Source organism: Tamandua tetradactyla, chromosome 4, assembly GCF_023851605.1.
Source record: "Tamandua tetradactyla isolate mTamTet1 chromosome 4, mTamTet1.pri, whole genome shotgun sequence".
In the NCBI taxonomy this organism is placed as follows: domain Eukaryota; kingdom Metazoa; phylum Chordata; class Mammalia; order Pilosa; family Myrmecophagidae; genus Tamandua; species Tamandua tetradactyla.
In genome coordinates, this window is record NC_135330.1 from 53,075,492 (window position 1) to 53,088,376 (window position 12,885).

Consider the following 12,885-nt stretch of genomic DNA (forward strand, 5'->3'; position numbering starts at 1 on the left):
ATGGTCAATAATTCATAAACTGCATATACATTTATACAACCCATACATTTACTCTGAGAAAAGGTTGGCAAAACTCTTCTCTTTTCATTAGAAAATAACGTTGGATTCATCAAACAGGTTGCTGAAGGCAACCTTATGCTGCTGAAGGTTTCTTTGTCCCCAAGAGTTCAGTTCTTATCTTACTTCTTTCCTGTTGCATTTCAATCTGAGCTACAAGGAGAAATTAGGCTTCATTTTCCAAATTTATATGGAAATCTCTTTAGCTAAGAATCCATGTTCTTATTCTCTTCCATTCAGTTTCAGCACCTAATTTTCCCAAATTCTCTTCCACCTTAAAACAATAGTCACCTTTCTTCCAGTTTGCAATAACATATACATCACTTCTTTCTAAGGCATTATGAGAAGTATCTTTAGAGTCTACATATCTACTAGCTGTTTCTTCATAGCCTTCTAGGTCTTTGCTATCAAGCTGCCCACTATTCTTCTGGAATCTTCCCTTTATCCATTTCAAAAGCTGTTCCAACATGCTTTGTATTCACAAACTGAAGCACCCCATTTCCTTGGTACCAACATCTCTTTGGGTTTGTTAAAGCTGCCAGAATACAATATACCTGAATGGAATGGCCTTTAATAAGATACTCTATTCCATTATAAGTTTACAGTTTTAGGGTCATGAAAATGTTCAAATTAAGGTATCTATGAGAGGTTACCTTCACTCAAGAAAGGCTGATCATCAGAACATCTCTGTCAGTGGAACAGGCACATGATTATGTCTGGTAGCTTTCTCTCTTGTCTTCTCATTTCACATGGCTTCCCTGGGAACATTTTTCTTCTGCATCTCCATAGGTCTCTGGCTCTGTGTGCTCTGTTGGCTCCATGGGCTCCGAAGCTTTTTCCAAAATGATTCCACCTTATAGGGCTCCAGTGAATGACCCACCTTGAATGGATGTAGACACATCTCATTGGAAACCACCTAATCAAAAGCTCCCATCCACAATTGGTTGGGTCACATCTCCAGGGAAACAATGTAATCAAAAAGATCCCACCCAACAATATTGAATAAGGATTAAAGAACATGGATTTCTTGGAATACACAAATGTTTCAAGTCATATGAAGCCTTAGGGTTGGAAATTAACTGTGAGGCAGGCTAGAATAGGTAACCCAGAGGCCAAGGGCATCAGCCAATGTAGGCACAGAAGAAGGGAAAGAGTTAAGTCAGCTTTACCATGCAATAGAAACTAGGGTGCTATAGGAAATAGCTTAACTTCAAGGCACACAACATCAGTTGTTGGAGACTTTGGTCCTACTTCGCAGAAATGACAAACAAACAAAAAGAGGAAGAAAGGAGGATAGGTAAAACAAGAAGGGGATTTGTAGTTTTCCACACCTAACTTGAGCTTAACAGCATAGGAACAAGCCAGCATATAAAATCCCATGCCTAGCTTAATCATGGGCACATCTGTCCCTTGAGTATGTCCACATTAATTTCTTTAATGTGTACTATCTCCTCAATAAACTTCACTTCTTACTTTTATCCACTTCCTCATCCTTGAGTTATTTTCTGCAATGAGACCCAAAACCTGGATCAGTACTTGGCCCTGATAAAAGCAGAGATGTGGTAACATTTCTTTTTGGTGAGCCAACCAGCAGTAAATGTAAGGCACTGGTCCACAGAAACTGTGCTTTGTAATTCATACCCCTTGGTTCTGACTCTTGCCACACATCTTGGCCATTTTTTCTCATCTTCACATTACTGGCCTATTTACTTTTAATTCTCACCATTCTTATCAGAACTTGCATTCTTCCTTTTCAGAATTTGCATTCTGATGCTTGGATCAACACAAACCACAAATACTTAGCTCCTTATTCCCTGTGGTTTATGGCCAGAACCGTCGTCATCTTCTCTAGGAAAATTTCGCTTGGGACCTGAATCCGATCCCCTCTACTAAATCAAGACCAGAGATTTCTAAAGATCCTCTATGCTTCCTGTTTCTCCTTTACAGTCTTGGAAGACACCTTTACTTGCTGGTTCCTTCTCTTCTTTCTCCAGCTGACGCCCGACTGCTGTGTCTGAACCAAGGTAATTGTGTTAGTTTGGTAAAGCTGACAGAATTCACTGTAACAGAAATAGGTTGGCTTTTGTTTAGGGAATTTATTAAGTTACAAGTTTAGAGTTCTAAGGCCATATGAATTTCTAAACTAAGTCATCAAGAGAATGATACCTTGACTCAAGAAAGGCTGATTTGTGAAGGCATATGTTTGGTGTGGCAAGGCTTCTGGTGTCAAACATTTTCTCCAGGGGAATTTTCTTTCTGTATCTCAACATCTCTGTATGCCAGCTCTGTGCTTTTTCCAAAATGGTTTCCTCTTAAAAGACACCAGTAACTGGATTAATACCCACCTTGAACAGACAGTGTATTAGTTTGCTAAAGCTACTAGAAATGCAATATTCCAGGAACAGAACAGTCTTTAAAAAAAGGAATTCAATAGTTACTGGTTTAAAATTCTAAGACCATTAGAATGTCAAAATAAAGGTATCAACAAGAGGTTACCTTCACTCAAAAAATGCTGATGCCATCTTTAACATCTCTATAATCTGGGAATGTATGTGGCTGGCATCTGCTCGTCCTTGCCACTCATTCCATTGCTTCAAGTTTTTGATGCCAGTGGTTTACTTTCTAAGCATCTGTAGACCTTCATTTATTTTCTCTGGGACACAACTCTGGGTTCTGGCTTATTTAGCATCACATGGGAAAGTCCATGGTGACATCTGTGGGGCTCTGCTCATGTGGGGCTCTGCTTTCTCTGTTGACACTCGAAGAATAACCAAACACTCCTGTCTCTGACAGCTCTGAAGCAACTGTTCTCCAAGCATCTGCATCTGAGATTTCTCCAAAAAGTTTCTCCTTTTAAAGGACTGTAGTAAACTAATCAAGACCCACCTTGAATGGATGGAGTCACATGTTCATCTAATCAAAGAGCTACACTTACAATTGACCATATCACTTCCCCGTGGAGATAATCTAATCAAGAGTTTCCACATTGCAGTGTTGAATCAAGATGAAAAGAAATGGCTGCCCCCACAAGATTGGATTAAAATTAAAATATGTCTTTTGTGGGATACATAATAGTTTCGAACCAGCACAGATAGAGACACTCTATATAGAAACCATCTAATTAAAACGCCCTACCCACAATTGGGTGGTTCACATATCCTTGGAAACAACCTAATCAAAACAAATACCCCCAATATTAAATCAGATTAAAGAACATGACTTTTCTGGGATAAACAGGAGTTTCAAACTGATACAATACCAACATCAAGACTTTCTGTGGCACTATCTTCTATAGTTCAATTGCTGGTCCTTATATCCCTCTGGAGGATATTCATACTTGACCTTGTCCCATCCTCTTTTCACAACCCTCCCCCCCGAGGACATTCTAAGAGTCATACTTTTCCATCTTCTTCTGTGTATGGTCAGGAGTCTACTACAAGAGAAGACCCCATGTCACCCTTTTCACCCTGTGGATACTCCCCTCAAGGAAGCCAGTTCACAAATTAAGAACAGGGGAAAAGGGAATCCCTGCTCATAACTCTTTGCTCATGGTGGCTTCTAGATAGGGACATGAGTGGGTCTTCATGAAAAGACCATCCCCCTATGGGTGGGGAAGTGGCAGGGGTCCATTTTGGGACTTTCCCACAGCCCTTTAGGTCTCCAGGCATTTCATGCCATGACTGCTTTGGTTTTCATGGCACCTGACCTCAGGCAGATTCTGAGGAAGATGCTCCACATCTATCCTCTTTTCCTCCTCCTCCTTAATTCCTCCATGCAGAAACTCTTTCTTTGACTCCTTCACTGCTCTCTTTCCTTACTTCTTGTTTTCTATTGGGTTTATTCCAATGCCATAACACATAAAGTCTCTTGTGAGCAGGTGAAAGGAGATTCTCTAGGAAACCTCCCCTTTGGAGTACAAAGATATATTCAATCATCATCATGTCCAACCTCATTTCCTTGCCCTTTCCCCATAGCTATTGTGCAAAGGCTTCTCTAATACCTCTTTCTTTGTGATTTGCCCTTACACCACTCAACGCAAGCACCTTTGCTCAGCCTAACCCCAGTGTATCTCCTCCTCCTGAAAGGAAATGCAGGCCTCTGCCAAGAAGTACCCCCATCCCTGCAACTCCTCTTCCTATGGTGTTCTCTAAAATGAGGCTTAAGAGGATGGATATTTCAGGATACCTTGGCTCTATTGCTTGAGAATAGGCAAGGATCTGACTCAGAGTCTTCAGGAGGTTTCTGGTTTCTCAGCTCCCCGAGTCTCTTTGGGCACCTCAGGAAATGGCTCTTTCTTTCCCTTCCCCAGAAAAGATCTCTTGTCTGCTCAAGTCATTCTCCTTCCTTCCTCACTTTCAGTCCATCCTTTCCTCTTTCTGCCTTTTTTTCTTCCCATTACTTCCAACTGCCAAGTCCAACTATTTGTTTCTTTATCTCTTCCACTGTTCTTCATCCTTTATGCACACTCAGGGCTGGACCTGTGCCAAAATTCATGCTGGGGTCCAAAGGACCTCCAGTGGTACAGAAATGACTGAATTGTGGTGCTCCTTGAGGGACATTTATCCTTGGCCCTGACTACTCCTATTCCACTCCCTTTCCCCAGAATGAATTATCCAGGATATTTTTTGCCCATCTTCACCTTTGTAAATGGTCCCTTAAGAATTTTGCAAAACCCTAATTCTCTTAAATCTTTTGAACTCCACCCAGAGGAAAGAAAAGGGAGGCTTCAGATTGGTGAAGTAGGATCTGTCCCTTCAATTCCTCTGTGTATGGTGGTTTTAAGATTAGGTAATGGATGCTGCTTTACAAATGACTTCCTTGCTCATATCCTTTCCCAATGGATGGTGCAAGATTAGAGGTCTGGCTCAGAGCCACAAGGGTAAAGAGTTGAGATCATTGACCCTCTTAGTGAGTGAGTATCCCTATGTGTCTCTTCGTCCAGAGTATAGACAGTGAAAACACATCTGGTCATAGTTCTCTAGGAAGCCTCTTGAAGAATTGGAATGACCTGCCAAACAATGATTTGAAAAAGAGAAAAGCTAATATTTTGTTGCAATGTTGCTTGGTCTCAATATAAGCTAGGAAGTAGAGGACCATGGCTTCAAAATGGCATCCTTCCATTTAGTGCCATTTTCCAATTAAATTTCTCTTGCAAAATGGAGGGAATGAAATTCCACACATTCAGATTTTCATGTGTTTACACCATATTTACATCAGTTTTGGCACATTCTTCAGGTTTTGATGTTATGTCATAAATATAGTTTATCATTACACTTGTGATCTGCACCAAGTTCACATCTGTGATTCAATTGTTACCAATTTATGACAGCAAATCTGTGAATTCAGGTATCCCTGTGACAACAGGATAAGTATAACAGGAACCTTCCTACATGAGCATGAATTGTGGTTAGCTCTTTTCCATGATTGGAATAAAAAAGCTGGTATTAAGTGGGTCAAATTTTATTGATATTTTTGTGTTCTCTATATACAAACTTTTGCCGTTTTTTATCTATATATGAAAACTCTGTTCCTTCCAAGGCCATGGGTAAAATTTCTCTGTTCAGTCATGAACAGTCTACTATGAATTTCCAAGAGCAATCCATCATTTTCAAAGGCTACATCGAACTGCTATATAGAGAATTGCCCCATCAAATGTCTGGCTTGTTACATACCATTGATTAAAATTTTAATCTCCTTTAGCCTATCAGCTATGCTGTCCTGAAAAATTAGCCACCTACATGTATGCACATATTTCTGGATATTCCTATTTAGTGTGTGCAAGCTACACTGGCCAAAGAAAAAATGTAACTGTCTCCTGTTTTAAAATATTGTGGAGAAGTTTCTTAGCTTCCTTGGGTTGCTATAATAAGGTATGACAAATTAGGTGGTTTAAAACAGCTGAAATTGGTGATCAATATAGTGGTATAAGATATCTCCTGGAAAATCTCCTCTCAGACATAACTAATAAAAGGAAAATTTTGCTTGCTTGGATTTTGGGAGAATGAAAGTGAATGTTGAAAGACAGTAAAATGCCAAATCAAAGAAAAAGAGAAAAAGCTCACCAAAAGCAAGTTGGAGATTTAGGTCTTGGATCCACCAGTTTGGGTTCCTCCTCGATAGGGACACTGAAGCTTAAGAGTCACTGTGAGGCACCATATACTGAGTACCTTTGGCTGCAAATGCATACCAATGAGCCATTCAAAACAGCAACTGAGAACCCCATTGATATTTAGGCAGGGGGCCCCAAGTCTGCAGAGACTCAGGGTGAAGAAAAGTGGCTGAGGAGTGTCATATGCATGGTCACGGTGTATAATTCTTTTAAGGGCTGTTGAATTTGATTTGCTTATATTTTTCTTAAGGGTTTTTACATCTGTATTCATTAGAGAGATTGGTCTACAATTTTATTTTCTTTTAGCATCTTTATCTGGCTTGAGTATTAGGGTGAGATGAGCTGCACAGAATAAGTTAGGTAGCATTCCCTCTTCTTCAATTGTTTTTGGAAGAATTTAATCTGGATTTATATTAACTCTTCTTAGAATAATTGGGAAATTTTAACTGTGAAGCTGTATGGTTTGGGACATTTCTTTATTGTGAGGTTTATAGTACTGATTCAATTTCTTTAATTGTAATCAGATAATTGAAGTCTCCTAATTGTCTTAGAATCACTGTAGATTGCCCATGTGTATCTAGGAAATTGTCTATTTTATCTACATTGTCTAGTTTGTTGGCATACAGTTGTTCTTAATATTCTCTCATGATCCCGTTTATTTCAGTGGGGTCAGTAGTAATGTCCTTCTCCCATTTATGATTTTATTTATTTGCATAAATGTGTCTACTATAAAACCTTACAATCTAGGCCCCTGTTTTCTTATAAGCATTTTCTAGAGGAGACCATACAATAACTGTTCTTTCATTTCTGGTTTATTTTCCTCACCATATGTCCCACATGTTCATTCACATCATTGCATGCCTCACAACTTCATTCCTTTCTGTAGCAGCACAGTATTCAATCATATGTATCCACCATCATTTGCCAATGTATTTCTCAGCTGGTGTATCCTTCAGCCACCTGCATTCATTAGGCATCATGTATAATGCTGAAAGTTCATAGTCCATCAACGCTCTCAGTTTTAGATAATTTCAATCTTCCCAAGAGGAAGATAACCAATAAATGCACCCTCACCAAATAGGAAATCTAAACCTCCTCTTAACTCTCCCTCCCATTATTTGCCCTACTATTGTTGTCGTAGTGCTGATGCTTTTCTGTGAAACATAGCCCATAGCATGAAATAGCAGTTATTCCCTTGTACTCTGGACTTAACCACTGTTTTTACATGAATCATACCTCTGAAGTAATGCTTGCAAGAACTAATTTATATTTCTAGTGCTAATCAATGGAACACATAGGTCTGTACAATGTCTTTCAATCGTGGCCACCTTCAGTATGGTAATATTACTTATAGACCCACTGGTGAACTGCCTTCACTTTTATCTATTCCCTTACATTGGAGTTCAACTCCACTAGCTAACTGTTCACCCATCTCTAGCTTCTACATATCCCTAAGTCTCCCATATTCCTTATTTTAATCCTCTGATTTTACCTTACCATAGTCATAAATGTGGAGTCATACAGTATCTATCCTTTTTTGTCTGGCTTATTTCACTCAGCATTATGTCCTCAAGAATCACCCATCTTGTCATGTGCTTCAGGATGCCATCTCATCTTACTGCTACCTAATATGGCATCATATGTATATACCACGTTTTGTTTATCCAGACAACTGATGATGGGCATTTGGTGTGTTTCCATCATTTGGAGATTGTGAATAATGCTGCCATGAACATCAGTGTGCAAATCTCTGTTGTGTCACTGTTTTCAGCTTTTCTGGGTGTATACCAGTAACCCTATTGCAGAGTCATATGGAAACACAACATTTAGTTTCCAAAAGAACCACCAAACAGTCTTCAATAGTGCACCATTGTACGTTCCCACCAGCAGGACATGTGTCCCAGTTTCTCCACAACCTCTCCAACATTTAGAGTTGCCTGTTTATTTGACATCAGCCATTCTTATAGGTGTGAGGAAGTAGCTCATTGTAGTCTCGATCTGCATTTCCCTTATAGCCAATGAAAATGAACATTTCTTTCATGTGCTTTTCAGTCATCTGTATTTGCTCTTCAGAAAAGTGCCTATTCATATCTTTAGCACATTTAAAAATTGAGTTGTTCTTTTGTTGTTAAGCTGTATGATTTCTTTATGTATACAGGATATTAAACATTTGTGGGATATGTGATGTCCAAATATTTTCTCCCATTGAGGTGAATCAGCTGCCTCATCTTTTTGACAAGGTCTTTTGAGGTGCAGAAGCATTTAATTTTGACAAGTTCCTATTTATCATTTTTTTCTTTATTGCTTGTGCTTTGGGTGTAAAGTTCAGGAAGCTACCTCCTATTACTTGATCTTGAAGGTATTCCATACATTTTCTTTTAGAAGCTTCATGGTTCTCGTTCTTATATTTAGGTATTTGATCCATCTTGAGTTAATTTTTGTATAGGTCATAAAGTAAGTGTTCTCTTCCATTCTCTTGGCTTTTGATATCCAGTTCTCCCAAATATTTATTGAAAATACTTCTGTGTCCCAGTTCAGTGGATTTGCGGGACTTATCAAAAATCGACTGATCATAGATTTGCTGGTCTGTTTCTGCACTCTCAATTCAATTCCATTGGTCAATACTCCTACCTTTGTGCCAGCAACATGCTGTTTTGACTACTGTGGCTTTATAATAAGTTTTAAAGTGAGGGAGTATTAATCCTCCCACTTCGCTCTTCTCTTTTGGGATGCTTTTAGCTATTGAGGGTCTCTTTCTTCTCCAGATGAATTTGGTAACTAACTTTTCCAAGTCTTCAAAGTATGGTGTTGGAATTTTGACTAGTACAGCATTGAATTTGTAGTTCAATTTGAGTAGAATTCACATCTTAACTATATTTAACCTTCTATCCATGAGCATGAAATATCTTTCCACCAATTTAGATCTGCTTTGATTTCTTTTAGCAATGTTATGTTGTTTTCTGTATACAAGTCCTTTATGTCCCTAGTTAAGTTCATTCCTAAGTACTTAATTATTTTAATTTCTATTTTGAATGGATTTTTTTCCTTAACTGACTCCTCAGTTAGGTCATTGCTTGTGTATAGAAACATTACTGAGTTTTGCACATTAAATTTATATCATGCCACCTTGTCGAATTTGTTTATTAGCTCAAGAAACTTTGTGGTAGATTTCTCAGATTTTCCAAATATATCATGTTGTCTGCAAATAATGAAAGTTTTACTTCTTCCTTTCCAATTTGTATGCCATTTATTTCTTTGTCCTGCCTGATTGCCCTAGCTAGCACTTCTAGCACAATGTTGAATAATAGTAGTGGCAGTGGGCATCCTTGTCTTGTTCCTGACCTTAGAAGGAAAGCTTTCAGTCTCGCTCTATTGAGATTTCCTTTACTTCCTCAGGGTCTGTGGAAATTCACTCTTTCTCATTTCTCATTTTGTTTATTTGCATCTCTCTCTCTCTCTCTCTCTTTTTTTTTTTTTTTTTTGGTCTGTCTTGCTAGTGACACATCCATTTTATTGATTTTCTCAAGGAACCGAATTTTGGTTTTATTGATTCTTTCCATTTTTCTTTTGTTCTACCATTCATTTAACTCTGCTTTAATTTTTGTTATTTCTCTTCTTCTATTTGCTTGGGGTTAGTTTGCTGTTCTTCCTCAATTTCCTCCAGGTGAGCAGTGAAGTCCTTGATTTTTACTTTCTTGTCTTTTAATATAGGCATTTAGGGCAATAAATTTCCCTCTCAGCACAGCCTTTGCCACATCCCAAAAGTTCTTATAGGTTGTATTCTCATCTTGATTTGTCTCCAGATAGCTGCTGATTTCTCTAGAAATTTCTTCTTTGACCCACTGGTTATTTAAGAGTGTGTTATTTAATCTCCATATATTTGTGAATGTCCTTGTTGCTTGGTGGTTGAGAAGCAGCTTCATCCCATTGTGACCAGAGAAAGTGCTTTGTATAATTTCAATGTTTTTAAATTTATAAAGACTTGTTTTGTGCCTAGCACATGACCTATACTGGAGAATGTTCCCTGAGCACTAGAGAAGAATGCGTATCCTGATATTTTGGAGTGCAATGACGTATATATGTCTGTTAGGTCTAATTCATTTATCCAGTTGTTTAACTTTATTTCTTTGTTGATCTTGTGTCCAGTTGTTCTATCGATAGAGGAGAGTGGTTAATTGAAATCTACTACTATTATTGTTGTTGAAATGTCTATAGCTCCCTACAGGCTTGACAATGTCTGTCTCATGTACTTTGGAGCTCCTTGGTTGAGAGCATAAACATTTATGATTTCATAATCTTATTGGTAAATTGTCCTTTGATTAATATGTAGTGTCCATCTTTGTCTTTTCTGATGTCTTAATATTTAAAGTCTATTTTATCTGATAATGTTATAGCTACTCTTGTTTTCATTTGGTTACAACTTGCACGGAAAATCTTTTTCCATCCCTTCACTTTCAAACTATTTGTATCCTTGTGCCCAAGATAAGTGTCTTGTAAGCAGCATATAGCTGGATCATAATATTTACTCCCTTTGGCCAATCTATATCTTTTAATTGGTAAGTTTATTCCATTAACATTCAAAGTTATTACTGAAAAGGCATTTCTTGAATCCACCATCTTATTTTTGGATTTTACTTGTCAAATCTATACATCCTTTTTCCTCTTTCTCTTTTAATCCTTTAAGTTGCTCTTACTGGTTCTCTTCAATTCTGTGCCCTCCTCCAGACCTCCATTTCCTGTCTTTTTTTTTTTTTTTAACTGGCAGAACCTCCTTTAGTATTTCTTCAGGGCCAGTCTCTTGTTGACAAATTCTTTCAGAACTTCTTTGTCTGTGAAAATTTTAATCTCTCACTCAGTTTTGAAGGATAATTTGGCTGGGTACAAAATTCTTGACTGGGAGTCTTCCTATTTCAGGATCTTAAATTTATCATACCACTACCTTCTCATCTCTGTCATGCCAGTTGAGTAGTCTGAGCTCAGTCTTATGTGGTTTCCCTTGTATATAGTAGATTATTTTTCTCTTGCTGTTTTCAGAATTTTCTGCTTCTCTTCAGCATTTGACGGGCTGTTTAGTATGTATTTGGGGAAGGCCTGCTTGGAATTATTCTCTTTGAAGTTCATTGAGCTTCTTTGACTTGCATATTTATATCCTCTGTAAGGGTTGGGAAGTTTCCCTCCATTATATCCTCAACTAATCTTCTTAGCCCTTTACTTTTCTCTTCTCCTTCTGGGATACCAATGATTCTAATATTTGTGCACTTTGTTTTGTCCTTCATTTCCCTTAGATCCCATTAAAAATTTTTCAGCTTTTTTGCTATTTGCTGTTTTGAATACTTGAAATCAATTCTTCTATCCTCTCATTCATTTATTATTTCTTCTGTCTCTTCAAATCTGCTGATGTGTGTCTCTAGTATGTTTATTTGATTTACAGAATCTTTAATCCCTGTTATATTTGCTATTTTTCTTTCAAATTCCTCTTTTGGTTCTTCTGCTTTCTTCTTGATCTCCTTAATGTTATTAGCCATCCCATTTATTTTATATAGTAAAGTAATAAGAACATTTTAAATTAGTTCTTCCAACATCTATGTCTCCTCTATTGCTTTAATTTGGTCTTAGGCTGGGCTATATCTGTATGCATTGTGATATGCTTCGAGATCCTCTGTTCTTTTCAGCACATGTAAATATCTTGATTTACGTATTTTGGAAATTGATTTCTTTCAGTAGTCTAAAGCCTTGTGTTTGTGGGGTGGATGTGTAGAAAGCTGTAGAGCACAGGGTGGGGCACAACAGTGCAATGATGCATTGCAGTTCAGGTATAGGTGGAGTTTGGGGGTGCTGCTCTGCTGGCTGTGAAAGAGGGCACCCAACAGTGGAGTGGCTGTGTGGGTACACAGGTCTGGAGGGTGTGGTTCTGGTGTGCACTGGTTTAAGGCACAGGCCTTTTGTGCCCATGTGCCAAGCTATAGCAGTATGTTGTCCTTAGGCCTGCATAGACTGGGGGCAGATGTGAACTGGCTGTGCAGGTTAGAACTTCCCCAGAGCTAGGGTGTGTGACTGGAACATGCATAGGTCTACAAGTGCCATAATCTGATGTACCCATGCATAGAGGTCAGGGGGATCCTGGCAGGAAGGCAGAGCTGTGCAACTGCATGGGCTTTGGTTGGGTGTAGCTTAGGTATGGAGGTAAATTCCTGCAGCCTTTATGCACTGGCAACAACCTACAGAGAGCAAGGAGGGGAAAGTAGTGCTCAGGAGTGGCACAGAAGAGGTGGGTGGGGCTGTAACAGGTACACAAGTGAAAGGTTCGCAGGTCAGATGCACTTGGAGCATGGAGAGTGGGGGCAAGTGAAAGAGTTCAGGTGCATGGTGTGTGGGGAGTGGGGTGAGTTGCAGGTCACCAGTCTGCCCTGGTAAGGATAGTGCTTTCAAGAAACACAGCTTGGCTTACTTCCTAGACCCAGTCTCCTCATCCATGCACTCCTAGAGTATGTGAACTTCTGTTTGCACCAGGGAAATCTCTATGTTTCTCTGCTTCTCAGTTCCTCAGCTCTTACAACCAGGGCCACCCTACATGGTGCAGAAGACTCTCCCAGATCACTTACACTCTGGAATTGACCTCTCAGTGAGCCTCCAATCCTTCCTGTAACTGTTCCTTGGATCAGGGCTGAACACGATCTATCCTATTCCACCATCTTCCCAGAACTCGAATTGAAATCTGA

At 38.9% G+C, this 12,885-nt stretch overlaps 1 long non-coding RNA gene across 1 annotated transcript in view; it reads right to left on the minus strand.

Moving 5' to 3' along the window:
- Positions 1-765: 765 nt before the first annotated feature.
- LOC143680798 (uncharacterized) overlaps positions 766-12,885 on the minus strand; it is a 149,809-nt gene continuing 137,689 nt past the window's right edge. The window contains exon 3 of the long non-coding RNA XR_013174179.1: positions 766-937. This is a non-coding gene — a long non-coding RNA (uncharacterized LOC143680798). The remainder of the gene's footprint in view (positions 938-12,885) is intronic.